This window comes from Rhinatrema bivittatum, chromosome 2 (genome assembly GCF_901001135.1).
Source record: "Rhinatrema bivittatum chromosome 2, aRhiBiv1.1, whole genome shotgun sequence".
Lineage (NCBI taxonomy): Eukaryota > Metazoa > Chordata > Amphibia > Gymnophiona > Rhinatrematidae > Rhinatrema > Rhinatrema bivittatum.
This window is the reverse complement of record NC_042616.1, coordinates 184,252,269-184,271,022: the sequence shown is the minus strand read 5'-3', so window position 1 is coordinate 184,271,022 and position 18,754 is coordinate 184,252,269. Positions and strand designations below refer to the sequence as shown.

General features: G+C 45.2%; 1 long non-coding RNA gene across 1 annotated transcript in view; it reads left to right on the top strand.

Moving 5' to 3' along the window:
• Positions 1 to 18,754, top strand: part of LOC115086071 — a 91,761-nt gene that overhangs the window by 53,325 nt on the left and 19,682 nt on the right. Inside the window, exon 5 of the long non-coding RNA XR_003855055.1 lies at positions 2,819 to 3,012. This is a non-coding gene — a long non-coding RNA (uncharacterized LOC115086071). The remainder of the gene's footprint in view (positions 1 to 2,818; positions 3,013 to 18,754) is intronic.

The following is an 18,754-nucleotide window of genomic DNA, read 5'->3' as shown; positions in this document are numbered from 1 at the left end:
TATCCACTGACATATAAACATGCCACAGAGGGTGCAAGCGGGGACCCCATAGGGATCCCCTTAACCTGTTTGAACAATTTGTCTTGAAATGTAAAATAAAATTGACATATCACAACCTCTTCTAACTGTAAAACAAATGCTTTTCTGCGTCCACTCATATAGAGCTTGGTAAGGGACCTATCAATGATTTCAAGAGCCTCTTTTTATGGGATATTGGTATACAGTGATGTTATGTCCACTGTTACTAATCTACTATCCTCTGGTATATCCTTTAATTCCCCAGTCTTTCTAATGAACTCTGTGGAATCTCGCACATATGATCTACTCTCCTTCACTATGGGTTGTAACAAGTTATCAATATATTTTGCAGCTGTTTCAAACACTGAGTCTCTTCCTGATACTATTGGTCTCCCAGGTGGTTTATTTATAGATTTATGAATTTTGGGAGCAAAATATATGTAAGGAATGCAAAAACTTTCAATCTGAAGAAACTTATGATCTTTTTTCGAAATGATACAATCCTTAAAAGCTTTATCCACTATATTATTGATATTACTCATAATCTGCTGACCAGGATCCATATCTATTCTTTCATAAAACAGAGTGTTATTAAGCTGCTGCCAGGCCTCCTCCTCATACATCCCTACATCCATAACTACCAAAGCACCTCCCTTATCTGCTCCCCTTAATACAATTTCCCTGTCATCCTGTAAATGCTGAATAGCCTATCTTTCATCTCTTGAGATATTATACTTAATCCTCTTGAGATATTATACTTAATCCACCTCTTGCGTAACTAATGTCTCAAAAGCAATATTAAAAGGATTAGGTGGTTCCTGAGGCATCCAACCCATGAATTTGGTTAATTTTCTATCAGAAGGGATTAACTGTTGGAGGCCAAAATAATCTTTCAGCCTTAATCTACGAAAAAATTTCTTTAATTCAATCCTAGTAACAAAACTGTCATGTTTACTACTGGGAATGAAAGACAGCCCTTTATTCAAAATTGCCATAGATGTATTAGGCAACTGTTTAGAGAAATATTGACCACATTGTTACATTGTTCACTAGAGCTTGGTGAAATGTTATTATCCGAGTTATCTCCGAAAATTATATGGCTCTCTATATCCATACTGTTTCCTTGTCTTGGTGTTATATTCACCTCTAGACCCCCTCCCTCTATTGACAAATGTTTATTTTGCAGAAAAATAATCATCATGTTTATGTAACTCTGAATCCTTAAAATTAGCTTGTCTAGGGTGCTCTTTGCTTGTAACATTTTTTTCTTCATCCGATGAATCATCAGATGAAGAAGAAAAGTCCCCCTTGCCTTTGTAGACTCTTGACAGATTCAAGGAAATTTGATCACATATCACATTCACTGATAGCTCTTCATTGGCTACCTGTTCAATCTCGCATCAACTACAAAACCCTAACATTAATACACTCCACCATCCATTCTGATAACTCTGGTTTGGTAGATGTAATTCTACAATCATACAGGCCACAGAGATCTTTAAGATCACAAAATAAAGGACTACTAGCTATGCCATCATTACAGAATATTCACCTAACAAAAACAAGAGACTGTGTGTTCTCAATATCAGGCCCAATTATATGCAACTCTCTACCTGAGTATTTAAGACTGACTCCAGAAACAAAGAAATTCAAACGTGACCTAAAAACATGGTTACTTCAAAATGCCTATAACCTAACTTAAAATAACCTGAACACAGTGCATGCACCCTCAAGGACAAAGTCATTAAGATCTTATCTCCTGAACTAAATACCTTACCCAAAGTATGTGTCAATTTTTAAATTGTATGTTGTTTGATCTCATTAAGTCAACGTACCTGTTGATGTATAATACGTATGTCATGTTGTAAACCATTGTGATCTTTATTTGGAACAATGATATATAAAATGGAGAAACAAATAAATAAATAATAAATAAATGACTATGAGATACATACTTCTAATTTTAAAGGCCATTTTGCAGATGGAGAGAAATACAAGTTCCCAGGGAATAATCTGCCAGAACTCATCCACTCATTTCCTGGTATCCTAATTTCCCTGAACTACCTTGTGCTGGGAGAATATCAGTTAGATTCACAGGACCAGTCCAAGTCTTGCCAACATAGCAATCCTTAAGGAGAAATCAGGGTCAGGATCCAAGGTCCCAAAGAGATGGATCCATCTCATTCAAAGCATTAACCTCAACTCACTCATCCAGACACACCAAGGCAGTCTGGTTTTCATGTTATTCACTATGAATATGCATGAGCTGGAAGAGCCTGTACTGCCTGCCTTGAATACTTATTGGTCTTCTGCCTTATCATTGTAGATATCATAAATACCTGGCAGCCAAGAATGTCATTAGGAGTGGGTTGAGAATCCCATGTAGAAACCTGCTGCACAGGTAGTGTGTTAATGGGTACGTGAATAAATCAATGATTATGAATATCTTTACCACCTATTTTAATTACATGCACGTATAACACCTGTTCATTTAAATTGACACCCCTGTGCACATAATCTGTGCATGCCTCATTACCATACATGTGCAAGTTGACATACTACAAATGGTTTGCTTGACATATTTTTATTCTCCTACTTGCATCATATCTCAGAGGTATGGAGCACTTACCTGCAAGCTCATCTTACTACTCAGGAAAGTGGATCTTCTGGTCCAACAGGTGATGAGAGCCTAGAATATCCCATATGGTCCCCAGTCCAAGAGAATGGGTGCCTACAGGAAGAAGAAGATCTGGAAGATGATATGGCACAGGGTAAATTCTGTCTTCCACCATAATTGCAGCTGGAATGAGCTGAGACACAAGTGGTGGGACCTGCGGCAGTTGATGAAGAAGAAGCAGGCCAGGATCGAAGCTGAGGGGCCATTCAGCCAGGTGACCTTCACTCTTGCAGAATAGTTAGTGTGCAGCACAATCTCTGAAGAAACTGTGGGAGGGGTTGGTCGCTTGGATAATTCCCAACCTCAACACCAGCAAGGTAAGCGTAGCACTGTCTGCACAAGTGTGTGTACAGAATGATGTCTCCTAATTACATGCACGTGTAATACATGTTTTAATGTTCATGTATGGGTATTTGCCATGTACATGTGACTTGGATAGGATACTGGGCTTAATGGACCCTTGGTCTGACCCAGTATGGCAACTTCTTATGTTCTTATAGTACCTTAATCAGACATATCTTTTCACTGTTGTGTGAAGCCCTAGTACACTGTTGTACAAAAAAAGAGCTAACAAGTCTCCTTGGCCTCCTCGACTGCAGGTTTTCCATATAGGGTTAAGAGAGTAAAGCTCATTTAGTGTAATCCATAATGCACATTCAGCTAGTTCATGCTTCTTAGTAAAACTGTCCTAATAAACAATCTGTACACCTATAATATAATGAAGCTTTATGGTTAGATGTCTATGTCTCCCTATCTGTATGCACTCAGGTTTTGAACGGATAACCTCTGACACCTGAAGGGGAGAAGGTATAGAAAAACTGAGTTAGATAGATATACCTTTAGGTTTGGTAGTTGAACAGTTCACAGGACAGGAATTAAGCAGTCCTCCAAGGCCAATGCTATCGGTCCAGTCAAACTAAATATGAGGGAGACAATTGGAAGAGGTTATTTGGTGTGTGGTGGAAGTGAAAGGTGTCTTCCTACCTAGAAGTCAATCTCCAGTGATGTATGCTTCCTGGAAGCAATCATGAATTCTTGATTGTAAGAGAATGTAGGCATTATGAGTGGATCCTGGAAACCTGGGCATGATGTACAGGATGAGGCTCTTGGCATTGCAGATCATCTATGTATTGAGGAAGTGGAGGCCCTTCCACCCTTATAGGAATGTGAGTGCAATCAATAGCCCCCAGGAGAGAGAAGAAGCATGCAAATTGATAGAAATCAGTCATTATTTGATGTTGCTACTTTCTTCTGCAAGTGTTGCATTTTCTTCAGCAAGACAGCCAGGCCCTGATCTATACACAAAGAGGTATCAGATTGGTTGATTCCAGACACACTCCTAGAGGTGTTTGGAAAGTGGTGCTAGCAAAAAAGACCAGGGCAGTAGAGACTTGATATGTACTGGCAAGGCATGGCTCCTTTATGTGGTAGGTTGCAGGTCCTGCTCTAACTGCTATCATAGGTAAAGTATGGTTTCCTTGTTGAACTTGAACCTGTACATGATTTGCTCCTTGGACAGATACAGAAACTGTGTCCTAGTCCTGTAAACTATCTGGAAGGGGTACTTCCTCCTCCTCCGCTCTCTTTCCCGCCTCAGCCATATTGTCCTGAAAACCCATGCAGCTATTATAGTCATATTCAAAAGGTTCTCTCCAGGAATGAATAACTCCCCCAATATGTTGCTACAACATACTCTCCTACCCCCCTTTATAGACCTTTCTGTTCCTCTGTCTCCCTTATCTGTTCTTCTAACCACCAGTATTTATTTATTTATTTTATTTAAGTTTTTTTATATACCAACATTCCAGACGATAGTCCCATCATGCTGGTTCACAAGAAACAGGGGTGCAATTATAATAAACTTAACAACTTGAACAATAGTGCATAAAAGCAGTTACATGTAACAAGGAAAAATAGAACTTGGAGTAAGAAGGAAAATGAAGATCAGATAAATTACATATAATAACATTGTAAGAGGTGGCTGATAATGATATTGTTAGCGAAGTGTGTTGCTTGATGGAAGTTAAATAATGTTGGAGTTAGGAAAGGCCTGCGGGTTATTACAGTAATCAGCGATTATGACTCTCTATATCCTGGATTCACTCACTACAAACCCTGCTGTATGTCCTTGTAACTCCTCGGTATGAGCCAGGATTTTCCGAAGTCCCCCAGTAGGTTCTAGTCTGTCCTTGTTACACCAACTCCCACCCTCTGACCTGCCCAGCAAAGGGAAACACACTGTTCAAAATGAAAGTTTGCACTGTCTCATGTAAATGGGCAGTAACAAATATGCTTGTATATATGTGGCCAAACGCAGTTCCACACAAGCACACATCCCTGATAAAATACATCATTACACGTGTATGTGCAATCCATGCTTCAGCACACCCCCAAAATATTCTGATGCAGCCGCACTGTAAAACACGGCCCATGTTGGGGGACATTCCATCTGTTTTCTGTATTTGAACTTGGGATATTGATTAGATACATTCACAGTGCTGCTAAATGTTTTGCATATGACTCATCCTTTGAAGGACAGACCTCAATTTTATCAGTGATATAACCTTTATCTTCTGAATCTGAGAGGTGCCATGGAGAGTTGAGGTGTTCATTGAGTAGGTGTAGAAAAACAATATAATGAGAGTTGTGTACTATATGAAGTGCGAAGGCCAAGATGGATTCAAAGGGTTCCATTTTCTTCCTCCTGGTAGTGCTTTTCAGGCCTCCGTAATATGCAGTCATGCAAATTGTGTCTCGATGGCATAACTGTGTCATGGCTTATCAGTATGTGTGTCAGCAACGAAGAGGCAGTACATTCAACTGAAGGGTGAATAATATTCTGTCAGTCACTGGGCCTCTGGCAGCAGCAAAGACACAATGGCAATTCTTTATTATGGTAAGAAAGCTTTGGAAAGACTAGGCTGCATTAAGAGATACCTTCTTTCCCTGATCATCAGTTCAGGAGGGTCAAATGGGCTTTCTGGTTAGATATCTGAGAGTTAAAGGAAAAGGAAAGTTTAAGGGTGGGGCTAGGTTTGGGCAGGAGCCTGCAATGAATGTCCTACCAAACTCCTTGTCATATTGGCATACTGGTATCCTCTAGGAGGGAGAAGGGGATATATAGGGTTGGGGTTTAAGAGAGATCATTTTGATATGCTAATAAGGAAGATTCCTGTTCCCTGGTTTTAATATCAAAGTCATGTTTCTGGCTACTCTTTTTCTCCGTTTGAACCTTTCTAGGAGGGATGGGAATAAAAGAATGGAGAGAGGGGGATTAGATATATATTTTTGAAAATCTTGATTTGGGTTACATTAAAAAATCTACCTTAGACATACAGTTAGTATACATGGTTCTAATTTTAATTGATGGAACAGGTACAAGTTACAGACAGACACAGTCTTTTTAAGGATAATTGCATCTACACATGTATGACCTATGTTCTATTTTTTGAAGCTTACATTTTATATGGCTTATGATGAGATGCGTTATTCACTGTTCCAGGATGATTGAAGGTATTAAAGTAGTATCTCTGAATGGTTGGAGAATATTGTCTCCTGTAAAGCTATCAAGAATTCTTAAATACTTATGAGACTAAGATACTGAGGTGGCATTCTTATAAGAGACATATCACTAAAGCTGAACATTTTAAATTGTGTAGGGCATGGCTAGGGCAAACATTTCTTGTTTCAAACAATATCAAGAGCAGGTGGGGTCAGTATATTGATATATAAGTCACTTGTCTTAGATGTAGAAGCAAGCTATTCATATCCAAAGGGATGTTTTATAATAATACAGGGAACAGTTGATACGCAAAAGATTCTGATGGTTTATGTAAAGAATATATGCCAACAATTCACAAGGCTCTATCTTTGATCAGTTAAACAGATGCCTACCTTCTTGTGATGATAAACTCTTAGAAGATAACTTTCAAACAATTGCATGCCACTGTATATACACATATATGTGGCCACATTCATATTTGCTATAGGATTTAATGATATGCACATATGATATATACCCTGTTTAATAAAATACGTGTAATTCTACCATACAACATTTGCATGTATGTAGCCTTATGCATGAATACATGCAATGCATTGAAACTATGTATATCAATGCATTGAACACATAATTTACCCATCTATTTTAAATATATACATGCATATATTTTACATGTGAAAGTAAACTAGGACTTACTCATGTAAGTCCCAATTTACCCATGTAAGTCAGCCAATTTTAAAACATTTATGCATCAAAGAAATTAACCAGTTTAACAATTAGTCCCCAGTTCTTAGGGATGTGCAGAAGGAAAACATTTGTTTTGATTTGTTTTTCATTTCTCCAGAACCCAAATTTGTTGCATTAGTTTCATAGAGGGAAAAAACAATTCATTGATTAGTTTTATTCGTTTTTCATTTTCCTATTAAAGTCAATGGGGAAAGTATTTGCAGCCTATTTTTGGCTGCAGAATTGGGGTTTTCTTATCAATTGTGATGAAACTTCTGGGGAGCAATCATCAAAAAGAGAAAAGCGCTCCAAGTTACTTAGACTGTGGCAAAGTGGCACCAAAGTGGCATGAATAGCCTAAGGCACTGTAAAGGGGCAAAGGGGTACCAGGAGTGGCAAGAGTGCTTTAACAGAGGTGAAAAGCAGCAGCGAGTGTCAAAAACGCACCACAGCTTCAAAAGAGAGCACCAATAACAGTTGCATGAACCCTCGAAGGCAGCACAACAGGCAAAATGGCAAGACAAGTGGCATCAACATCCTACAGCACAATGAAGGGGGAACATAGCAAGCAGAGTGTCAGAAAAAACCACAAAATGCAGATAAAGGGACAAAGCAGCAGAAAGACTGGCACCAACACACTGAGGAACCATGATAGTGGCAAGAACACCACAAGGAGTAGAGTGAGTGGTCTGGTGTATGGCAGCAAGGCAGAGTGGCAGAAAGTTGATAGGGGCAAGACAGGCTGGCAGAGCTGAGGTAGTCAGGTCCCTGTGGTTTTGATAGGGGCAACACAGGCTGGTTCTAGGGAGAGTTCCCTTTTCTTTGTGCAGGAAAGAGCTCCCTAGAATGGGTTGGCCCCTAGAGTGGAGCATGAGCCTTCAAAGTATGGCGAGTTGACGTGGAGGAAGTTTCCATGTGAACAGCGGTTCAACATGGGTCGGTGGGTGTTAAGAAATAGGCTGGCTACACCCGGGGAAAGTTCCTTTTCCTTTGCGCAGGAAAGGGCTCCCAGAAATGGGTTGGCCCCTAGAGTGGGGCACGAGCCTTAAAAGTATGGCGACGTGGAGGTTTCCATGAGAACAGTGGTTCTGGTTCAACATGGGTCAGCGGGCACTAAGAGATAGGCTGGCTACAATTGGGGAGAGTTCCCTTTCCTTTGCGCAGGAAAGGGCTCCCTGAAATGGCTTCGCCCCGTGAGTGGGGCACAAGTCTGTGCAAGTGTGGCGAGTCGACATGGAGGAGGAGGCCAACATTTGTATTAATTAAGGTAAAGTAAGAAAATCTATTCATATGTGCATTGATGTGAATTGTATTGTAGTTAGCTATGATTATTTAGGAGCCTTGTAATGGAGTTTCATTATTATTTTGCCTGCATAATGGTACATATTGTTAGGATTTAAGCATGTGCAAACAGATCATGACTTCCTGAGCAAGAGGGAGGAAGTTCACTGCTCTGCCCAGAAACTAAAAGAAAATTGTTTGTTTAATTAAGGATCCATGCTGTGAAGGATTACTAGTTTGAATTGCCAGAGACTGAGGGTTCCCTTTGCAACGAGGGTTCAGCTGCTATGACCAAAAGAAGTGCTGACGGCATCTCCCGCCCAAATCTAAAATATCAACCTATGTTGACTTTGTACTAGAGATGTGAATAGGAACCGGAATCTGATCAGTTCTGGTTCCGATCCAAATCTTAAAATTTTTATCGCCCAGCCCGATTTGAGTTTTGATTATCGGCTGCGCCTAATCCGATAATCAAAAAACCCTCCCGAACCCCCAAAAAAGGTTTTAAAATTACCTGGTGGTCCAGCGGGAGTGCGGGGTGCGATCTCCCACTCTCAGGCCATCAGCTGCGTTAATAAAAATGGCGCCGATGGCCCTTTGCCCTTACCATGTGACAGGGCAAAGGTAGCGCTGGCGCCATTTTGAATACTGGCAATACGGCCTGAGTGCAGGATATCACTCCCAGACCCCCGCTGGACTCCCAGGGACATTTGGCCAGCTTGGGGGGCCTCCTGACCCCCACAAGACTTGCCAAAAGTCCAGCAGGGGTCCGGGAGCAACCTCCCTCACTTGGGCCGTATTGCCAGTATTCAAAATGGCGCCGGCGCTACCTTTGCCCTCCCTATGTCATAGGGGCCGACGGTCGGCCCCTGTGACATAGTGAGGGCAAAGGCTAGCGCCGGTGCCATTTTCAGTACTGGCAGCCACTAGCCTTTGCCCTCAGTATGTCACAGGGGCCGGCCGTCAGCCCCTGTGACATAATGAGGGCAAAGGTAGCGTGGGCACCATTTTGAATACTGGCAATACTGCCCAAGTGAGGGAGGTCGCTCCCGGACCCCCGCTGGACTTGGCAAGTCTTCTGGGGGTCAGGAGCCCCCCCCCCAAGCTGGCCAAAAGTCTCTGGGGGTCCAGTGCCGGCCATCCAGTGCTCCTACCATGTGACAGGGGACGGCGAATGGCACGGATACCCTGTCACATGGTAAGGGCAAAGGGCCATCGGTGCCATTTTTATTAGTGGCAGCTGATGGCCCGAGAGCGGGAGATCGCTCCCCGTGCCCCCGCTGGACCACCAGGTAATTTTAAAAGGTTTTTTGGGGGGGGTCAGGAGAGTGGGGGAGGCTAAGGGGATCATTTTAAAGGGTTGGGTGGGTTTTTTTTTATTGGGCCATCGGCGCCATTTATATTAGTGGCAGCCAAAATGGCGCCGATGGCCCAAAAGCGGGAGATCACGCCGGGACCCCCCCACTGGACCACCAGGTAATTTAAAACATTTGGGGGGGGTCGGGAGGGGGGGGGATTTGTTTTAAAGGGTCAGGGTGGGTTTAGGGGTTGTTTTGGTGTGCCGGTTTTCCCGCCCTCCCCCTCCCCCGATTTACGATTTTTCACGATAAATCGGGGGAATTTCTATTGTATCGTGACTCTAATGATTTTTGACGATTTAAAAAATATCTGATGATTTTTTTAAATCGTCAAAATACGATTCATATCCCTACTTTGTACCCTATACCGTGCCTCTGTAAACTATGGGAACACAGAGGATGAACAAGAGTGCAACTACCACTAGTTTTCTATAGTTCTAGAAACATTAATGTTGGCACCTAAGAAAGATCTAGGGATAATGGCCCATATTATGAAGATCATGAAAACTATTGAGCATATGAAATATGAAAGCTCCAAACATCTTAAGTCAGCTTTTTATGTTCTTACATTCCAAATGTTGCAAAACAGGAAAAAGAATATTCTGTAAAGAGGTGATGCACAAATAAATGAAACTGAAATTTGAAATACTAGAACTAAACTCAGACAGGCACAGCGCTTGAGGTCAGGCCCTTGTAGTGTCGTAAGGGCTGGACAGTGGACAGACAGGCACAGCGTTTGAGGTCAGGCCCTTGTAGTGTCGTAATGGCTGGACAGTGGATACTGCAGACAGGCACAGTGTTTGAGGTCAGGCCCTTGTGTAGTAACGTAAGGACTGGACAGTGGACAGACAGGCACAGTGTTTGAGGTCAGGCCCTTGTAGTGACGTAAGGGCTGGACAGTGGACAGACAGGCACAGCATTTGAGGTCAGGTCCTTGTAGTGTCGTAAGGGCTGGACAGTGGACAGACAAGCACAGCGTTTGAGGTCAGGCCCTTGTAGTGTCATAAGGGCTGGACAGTGGATACTGCAGACAGGCACAGCATTTGAGGTCAGGCCCTTGTAGTGTCATAAGGGCTGGACAGTGGACAGACAGGCACAGTGTTTGAGGTCAGGCCCTTATAGTGACATAAGAGCTGGACAGACAGGCACAGCATTTGAGGTCAGGCCCTTGTAGTGACGTAAGGGCTGGACGGGCAGGCACAGCATTTGAGGTCAGGCCCTTGTAGTGACGTAAGGGCTGGATGGGCAGGCACAGCATTTGAGGTCAGGCCCTTGAAGGCTGGACAGTGGACATACAAGCACAGTGTTTGAGGTCAGGCCCTTGTACTGTTGTAAGGGCTGGACAGTGGACACTGCAGACAGGCACAGCATTTGAGGTCAGAACCTTGTAGTGTCGTAAGGGCTGGACAGTGTACAGACAGGCACAGCATTTGAGGTCAGGCCCTTGTAGTGACGTAAGGGCTGGACAGTGGACAGGCACAGAGTTTGAGGTCAGGCCCTTGTAGTGAGGTAAGGGCTGGACAGTGGACAGACAGGCACAGCGTTTAAGGTCAGGCCCTTGTAGTGTCATAAGGGATGGACAGTGGACACTGCAGGCAGGCACAGTGTTTGAGGTCATGCCCTTGTAGTGAAATAAGGTCTGGATAGTGGACAGACAGGCACAGCAGTTGAGTTCAGGTACATGTGTTGATATTATCTGGAGTAAATGAGGCAGTTGGAGCTGGTGCCAGCCTTGAGCGGTGAGGGGTCATGATATCACCTGTCATTGAAAATACACGTTCACTGGGCACACTGTTTGGTGGACATGACAGATATCGCTGAGCCACTTTGGCTAGGTGTGGCCAGACAGTGGACTTGTTTGCCCAATATGCCAGTGGATCTGTCTACATATCCTCTGTGGGCTCTGAGAGATACCATGTCACTGACAATTGTGCTGGTGTCTCCTTTGCTTGAGTGGGCTGAGAGTCACTCATGCCAGCTGCTTTCTCTCTAGTCCATAGCAGAACAGATGATTCTTTATGGGCAACATGCCTTTGGCTTACTGAAGTGGAGGAGGAGGAGGTGCTAGGTGTCGCTGGCAGAGTGCTACTCCTGCTTGGGCTCACACAACTCTCTGAAGTGCCGCCGCAGTTTCCTCTTCTGCTTCATGCCTAACCTGTCTCTGCCTATGGAGCTCCTGATCACGGACTTTTGCTAACAGTAGGTCCTTCACAAATGAGAAACAATTGGACTGTAGGGAGAGTTTCCCTTTCACATGGGGATCACAGACTGTGGTGAGCATGCATGTGTGCTCATCTGTTAAAGGCGTTAATCTCTCTTGCACCTGCTTCTGCAAAATGTCCAGACAATGCAGCACCTCAGCTGTCATTCCTGTTTAAAGCCCTCCAAATTTTCCTCCAGAAAATTAACTCTAGGGATGATGTCAGCCAAGGTGGCACTTCTGGAAATCAGCTCCTCCGTGACATCCTTGAAGGGCTGCAGGTTTTTTACCAGCTGACTCATGACTAACCAATCATGATGCCCTAAGGGATTCTGCACACCTATGTCCATTGAACCAGAAAGTTCATGAAGGGGTGTCTGCAGCTCCACTAACCTCTGCAGCATCATAAAGATGGAATTCCACCGGGTGGCAATGTCTTGAATGAGATGCTTGTGAGGCAATTCCAAATCAGTCTGCTTTTGTCAGAGAACCTACCCCGCCTTCACACTTCTGTGGAAGTGTGCTGCTATGTTCCTGCACTTATGTTTTATCGTATGCAGGTATTCATTCTCTTGGTGATTGGACTCCAACCCCAGAGCTGGCTTCACTACCAGGTGCAGAGTGTGTGCAAAACATCGGATGTTCTGAAAGTACCCGTCGGATATTGCCTTTACCATGTTTGCACCATTTTCTGTGACAAAGAACCCTGCCTGAGGATTCCTGTCTCGCTGGTGTAGTTACACAGGGAGAGTGGAGTAAAGAGCACACACATTTAGATAAGCAACAACAAAATAATGTGTGACGATTAATTATACTGGACAATACTATTTTAGAAAAAATGGAATTTTAATAAAAATGTGCACGCAACAGTTGTGCACAAAAGGTCAACTATAGAGTAAAATGAAGGTAGTTCCTCTGGGATTCCTTTAATTTGAAGGTATTTACTTCATTGTTTGTTGAGGCTGGTTCAATAGTTCTTATGTTTTTGTTTTTATCTTTGTTACACTCGCTTTTCTGACATTTCGGTTCGCTGTTTCTAGACTTTGCTTCACTGTTGCATTACCACGGATCCGCCGTGACTTGAGCTGCTGATTTCACTATTAAGGTATCACATCACCCGGCTCTCCTGGGTTCTGTGTTGTTTTGCTTCGATTCTTTACTTTGCCCCCGATTCACACACACTTCTTATGCATTTTTTCATTTTTATGGTCCTGGTTCCAGCTGTCCCTTGCTCTAATTGTACACAATACTGCTTTGATCGTTGCTTCTCCCGTTCCCCTCTCCTTTTCTCATCTCTTCCCTCCCCCCCTTTTGTTCCCCCTTCCTTCCTTATTTCCCCCCCTTTCCCCCCTTTCCCTCCCCCCTGTTCCTTCCTCCCCTCCCTCTTTCCTCTCTTGTCCCCCTTCCCCCCTCTCCTCCCCCGCTCCCCCTTTTCCTCCCCTTCCCTTCCCTTCCTCCTCCTCCCCCCTTCCCCTTCCCCTTCCCTTCTTTCTTTTCTCTTCCTTTCTGGTCCCATCCTCACTCCAGGTTTCATTTGGGTTTTCAGGGGCCCCCTGGCTCTGGTCAATTGTAGCCATTCATTTGGTTTATAACCTGTGGAGTCAGACTCTTCCCCTCTGATTTTGAGCCCCCCTGCTTTGTTGTCTACTTCGATTTTTACAAGTGCCTTTTTGGTATCTCTCGTCGTTTTAAGCTGTAATATATTAAACTAGCCGTTAAGCCCGTAACAACGGGCTCGGTCCGTTTCCTTCCCACTCCCTCCCCCTCATTCTCCCTCCTCCTTCACTCTCTCCCCCCTCCCTCTCACTTCCCTCTCTCTCACCTTCCCCCTCCCTCTCCTCTCCTCCCTCTCCCCTTCCCTCCCTCACCTTCCCTCCCTCCCTCTCCTCTCCTCCCTCTCCCCTTCCCTCCCTCCCTCTCACCCCCTCACCTTCCCTCCCTCCCTCTCTCACCCCCTCACCTTCCCTCCCTCACCCCCTCCCCACCTTCCCTCCCTCCCTCTCTCACCCCCTCCCTACCTTCCCTCCCTCCCTCTCTCACCTCCCTTACACCTCCCTCCCCCTCTCTCACCTCCCTCTCTCACACCTCCCTCCCCCTCTCTCTCACCTCCCTCTCTCACACCTCCCTCCCCCCTCTCTCTCTCACCTTCCCCTCCCTCTCCTCAGTCACTCCCCCTCTCTCAATCCCCTCCCCTTTAAGATCATCCACAACCGGCAGATCTCGGGGGGGGGGGGGGTGTCCCTCCTGCGCGCGCGGCGCCGCTACTTCTCCTCCCGCTCCTGCCGGCAGATCTCGGGGGCTGTCACTCCTGCGCGCGCGGCGCCGCTGCTTCTCCTCCCGCTCCTGCTCGTCATCGCGGCTGCCGCCACTCCTGCTCCTCCCACTCCTGCTTCGTGGCCGCCGCCGCTCCTGCGGCCCCACCGCCATTTTTTCGTCACTGCTGCCGCCGCTACTGCTCCTCCCGCTCCTGCGGCCCCACCGCCATTTTTTTTTTCGGGCACGCACGGCTCTGACCAACGTGCTCGCCCGCACATGCGCGGTAGAGCTGCTCTCTACTGCGCATTTGCGGGCCGTCGGTCAGAGCCCATTTATAAGGTAGATATTGAATGTGTCCGCCACACTGCACAATAACTGCATGTACTGTGTTTTGTTTTCAGAAATCTTGGAATTGGTCCCCCTGACGCAGCCTGACGCGAAACACGGCCGTGTCGGGGCTCTTTTTTGATGACTCATTTTACTCTATAGTTCACCTTTTGTGCACAACTGTTGCGTGCACATTTAGAATTAAAATTCCATTTTTTCTAAAATAGTATTGTCCAGTATAATTCATCGCCGCACATTATTTTGTTGTTGCTGGTGTAGTTGCCAGCCCACCAGCATCTGTATGATGCATGCTAGAATATTGGCTGCAGTATGGGCCTGGGCCGTCAGGTGGGTGTGCAGTAAAGCCCATCTCCACACTGATACTTGTTCACTAATAGAGTTGCTGCCTGCCCCTGCCTTAGCCAGGCGCCACCTGTGTGCTGTCAGGGAGAGGTAAGAGTGTGCAGCATTCATGGCGGTCCATATATAGCAGGTGAAATGAACACTCCCCTGCGCCTTAGCTAGCAGTGCTTGGATGCGACTGTGACACTGGTTGTACAGGCTGGGGGATAACCTTTCTGCTAAATGTGGTTCTGCAGGGATCTTTGTAATTTGGAACTAAGGCCTTCAGCAAATGCTTGAAACCCACATTCTCCACTATCTGCAAGGGCTGGTCATCAAGGGCAATCATTTCCCCAATGCTCCTGGTTACAACTTTTGAGGCTGCCTGCCTCCTACCCCTGGATAGCGTTACCGCACACCACCCCATTTCCTCCATGGTGGGTTGTCACTTCTGCCACATGGCAGGGGGCTGCTGGCCTGCCACCTGATTCTAGAAGGGGCTAAGGGCGTGGGGTGACTCTGCTCCTTTTCAACCACTTTACGCTGCCTGGAAAAAGGGGTCCCCTGACTGGTACTGCCACCATCTCCAGATAGCAGTACTGTTGTTGGGTGTTGCCTCTTCATATGATGTGTCATGCCAAAATTAGATAGATGTCCCATTTGCTTGCCTCTGCTAATAGCCCTGGCACAGAAATTATACTGAGCAAAATGTGGGTCCTCCATCACTTTAAAGTGGCTCTAGATCACATATTTCTTTCGTGATCCCTTCTCTATAGCCTTTGGGGTGGATGCTGGCACTGGAGCTGAAGTAGTGGGTGTACCCTGAGAAGCAATGCCAGGGGCATCAGTCAGACTCTGTGCCTGCGCTAACTGCTCTTCCGCCTCATCATCATCAGTTTCATCTCTCCCCTGCTGCACTGAAGTGGAGGCGAAGACAAGACTAACTAATCCTCCTAACCTTCTTCGGCTATTACTTCTTCCATTTCCAAACAGTGCCTGTGCTACATTGTCAATAGTAAGTCGAGTCTGCTGTCACCCTGCTGTTTTTGGGTGTCACCATTTTGTCTGGCATGACTCAGCCTTCCTCTTCCCTCAACTCCAAAACTACAGGGTCAGAAACAGGTGGTGACGATGTATCATCTTTAAATTTTATTTTTTTCCGGATGGAACTGCCTGCCCCTCCAGAGATTTTAGATTGGAACAGTTCCCTTTTTAACTTTAATGGGGGACTGGCACTGCCTTTTGAAGTGCCTCCTCTGCCATTCCTAATCATTCGACCACGTCTAAGTTTCCCTGACATTCTGGATTTAATGTCAGTGCCTACTAGGGATTTCAATTAAAAGAATTATTTCCAAAAGAGGTCCACTGTGGAGTTCTTTTCAGAGATCACTGCTGTCCCAATATAGGTGAGTCTGAAAACCACCCCCAGGCCCACAAGGCTGTGCCTAGATGTACACTAAAACTGGGACCACTGTATGCACACACCAGCTTGTAAATACAAAAGAGGCCCACTGGGGATTTGGCTTCAGAGAGCACCACTGACCCAATATATATGAGTCTTCTAATCGCCCCCAGACCCTCGAGGCTGTGCCTGGATGTACACTAAAACTGTGACCGCTGTATGCACACACAAAGCTTGTAACTACAATAGAGGCCCACTGGAGATTTGGCTTCAGAGAGCATTGCTGACCCAATATACGTGAGTCTGCTAACTGCCTCCAGGCCCACGAGGCTGTGCCTGGATGTACACTAAAACTGGGACCGCTGTATGCACACACCAAGCTTGTAACTACAAAAGAATCCCACTGGGGATTTGGCTTCAGAGACCACCACTTTCCCAATATACGTGAGTCTGCTAACCGCCCCCAGGCCCATGAGGCTGTGCCTGGATGTACACTAAAACTGGGACTGCTGTATGCACACACCAAGTTTGTAACTACAAAAGAGGCCCAGGGGGGCAGTTCCAAGATGGCTGCCACCTAGGAGAGCTGTGCATTTGTGAGCTCCTGAGTTGGTAATAATTGCATTTCTTGCTGCTACTTACCTTATGGGGAGAAAGTGGAATCTGAGAGGGGAATCTTTCCCTGTGGTCCCCTCTACTTTGACGCCGATCCAAGGACCCATGGATGAACATATCGTGCGCCGAGATCAAAGTGCGGGAAGCCTACAGCCGCTGGAGAAAGGGGAGGGGAAGAAGAGTCCCCTCTCTCCCTGTCTCAATTTCTCCATTTAGCCCTGCAGAAGGGATACCACCGGGGAATCCAGCTGAGGAAAGAGTTGCCCCTATGCCGATGGGAACGCCGACCAACCGAAGTGCCGTGGGGCATGACCCGTCAGGGATCAGAGGGCTTGCGGCCTCTTCAAGAAGCCCAGGAACGATCAGAGGGCAACCCGGTGTTGGATCAGGAACTTCTTTAATGGAGCAAGCAGGAGCTGCTGCAGAAAGTCTATAATAACTTTGCCAGAAGTGGTAAGACCCTCTTCATTTACTTTAGAAATGATTTGGGAAACTATTACTGAAATGAGAGCTTCTGTCTTGCAACAAATGACCCCGATGAATAATGAAGTCGAACAAATTGAAGAAAAAGTGACTGTGCTAAATCATGCTACAGTGGACCTGGAAAGCCAAATTCTGTTGAATAGGCAACAGATAAGCGAAATAAAAACAACTCAGGTAGCAATGGTCAAAGAGAGAAATATCACAGCAAGAAAATTGGAAAATTTAGAGAACCTAAGTAAGATCAGAAATTTAAGATATATAAATTTCCCTAAGGTTCCACTAAGAGCTCCTACAGATTTATTCAAGCAATACCTTTTTGATAAGTTACAGATAGAGAAGTCTTAGTCTGCTATACCTCCGATTTCAAAAATATTCTACCTACCTACCTCGAGAAGACCAGAGGAACAAATAGAGGGCATACCCCCAATTGAGCCAGATCAGGTTCAACCTTTGAATATTTCAGATTGGGCAACACCAGCAACACTATTAGTGATATTAGCACTGGAACACGATAAGGGGTGGTTATTCTGCTTAAGTTTACGACATAGGGATGATATGATTTTTGGTTGCAAGATAAGAGTTTATCCAGATGTTTCGCGAGAAAAGAAGAAAGGCCTTCCTTCTACTAAGACCTCATTTTTTGCATATTGGGGGGGTATTTTATTTAACATTTCCCTGTAGGTGTATTATAAAGTACAATAATCTATATAAATAAAAATGTTAAATAGTTTGGATAAAATCGCTAATCTCAGAAACCACTGAACTGATTGCTTTCAAATGTGGACACAACCTTCATTCCGCATACAGGAAGGTTCTTCTGTATTTACATTACAGATATGTCACACCTGTGACAGGTAAAATAGGTTTAAAAATTGTTTTGAGAAAACAGCGACATCTGCTGGACGTAAGCGCCATCTGTTACACCTTACACTAACACATGCTACACTAATAATTTTGCCAGTCCAGGTCCACGTTTCACTTCCATTTTAACACATTTGCGCACTTTTTTCGCCGGAAGATAACTTTTTCCTTTACAGATAAAATACACCCACCACCCTCCTCACACACCCCACACACATGCCAAATTGATTTACTTCCCACAGCCTCCCAACACACACAAAACCACCCTCCTCACACCCCCCACACACATGCCAAATTTATTTACTTCCCAGGCCCTCACAACACACACAAAACCTGACAGAAGTCCGGGAGGCTCCAGCGGGGGGCCAGGACCGGTCCGGGACACATCTCCTGCACTACGGCCATCGGCTGCCAGCAATCAACAAGGTACCGATGGCCCTTTCCCTTACTATGCCACTCGGGGACACCAATGGCGGCAGTAGCCCATGTGACATAGTAAGGGCGAGGGCCCCTCGGCGCCATTTTCAGGACTGGCAGCCGGCGGACCTTATAGAAACATAGAAACATAGAAATGACGGCAGAAGAAGACTGAATGGCCCATCCAGTCTGCCCAGCAAGCCTCACACATTTTTTCTCTCATTCTTATCTGTTTCTCTTAGCTCTTTGTTCTATTCCCCTTCCACCCCCACCATTAATGTAGAGAGCA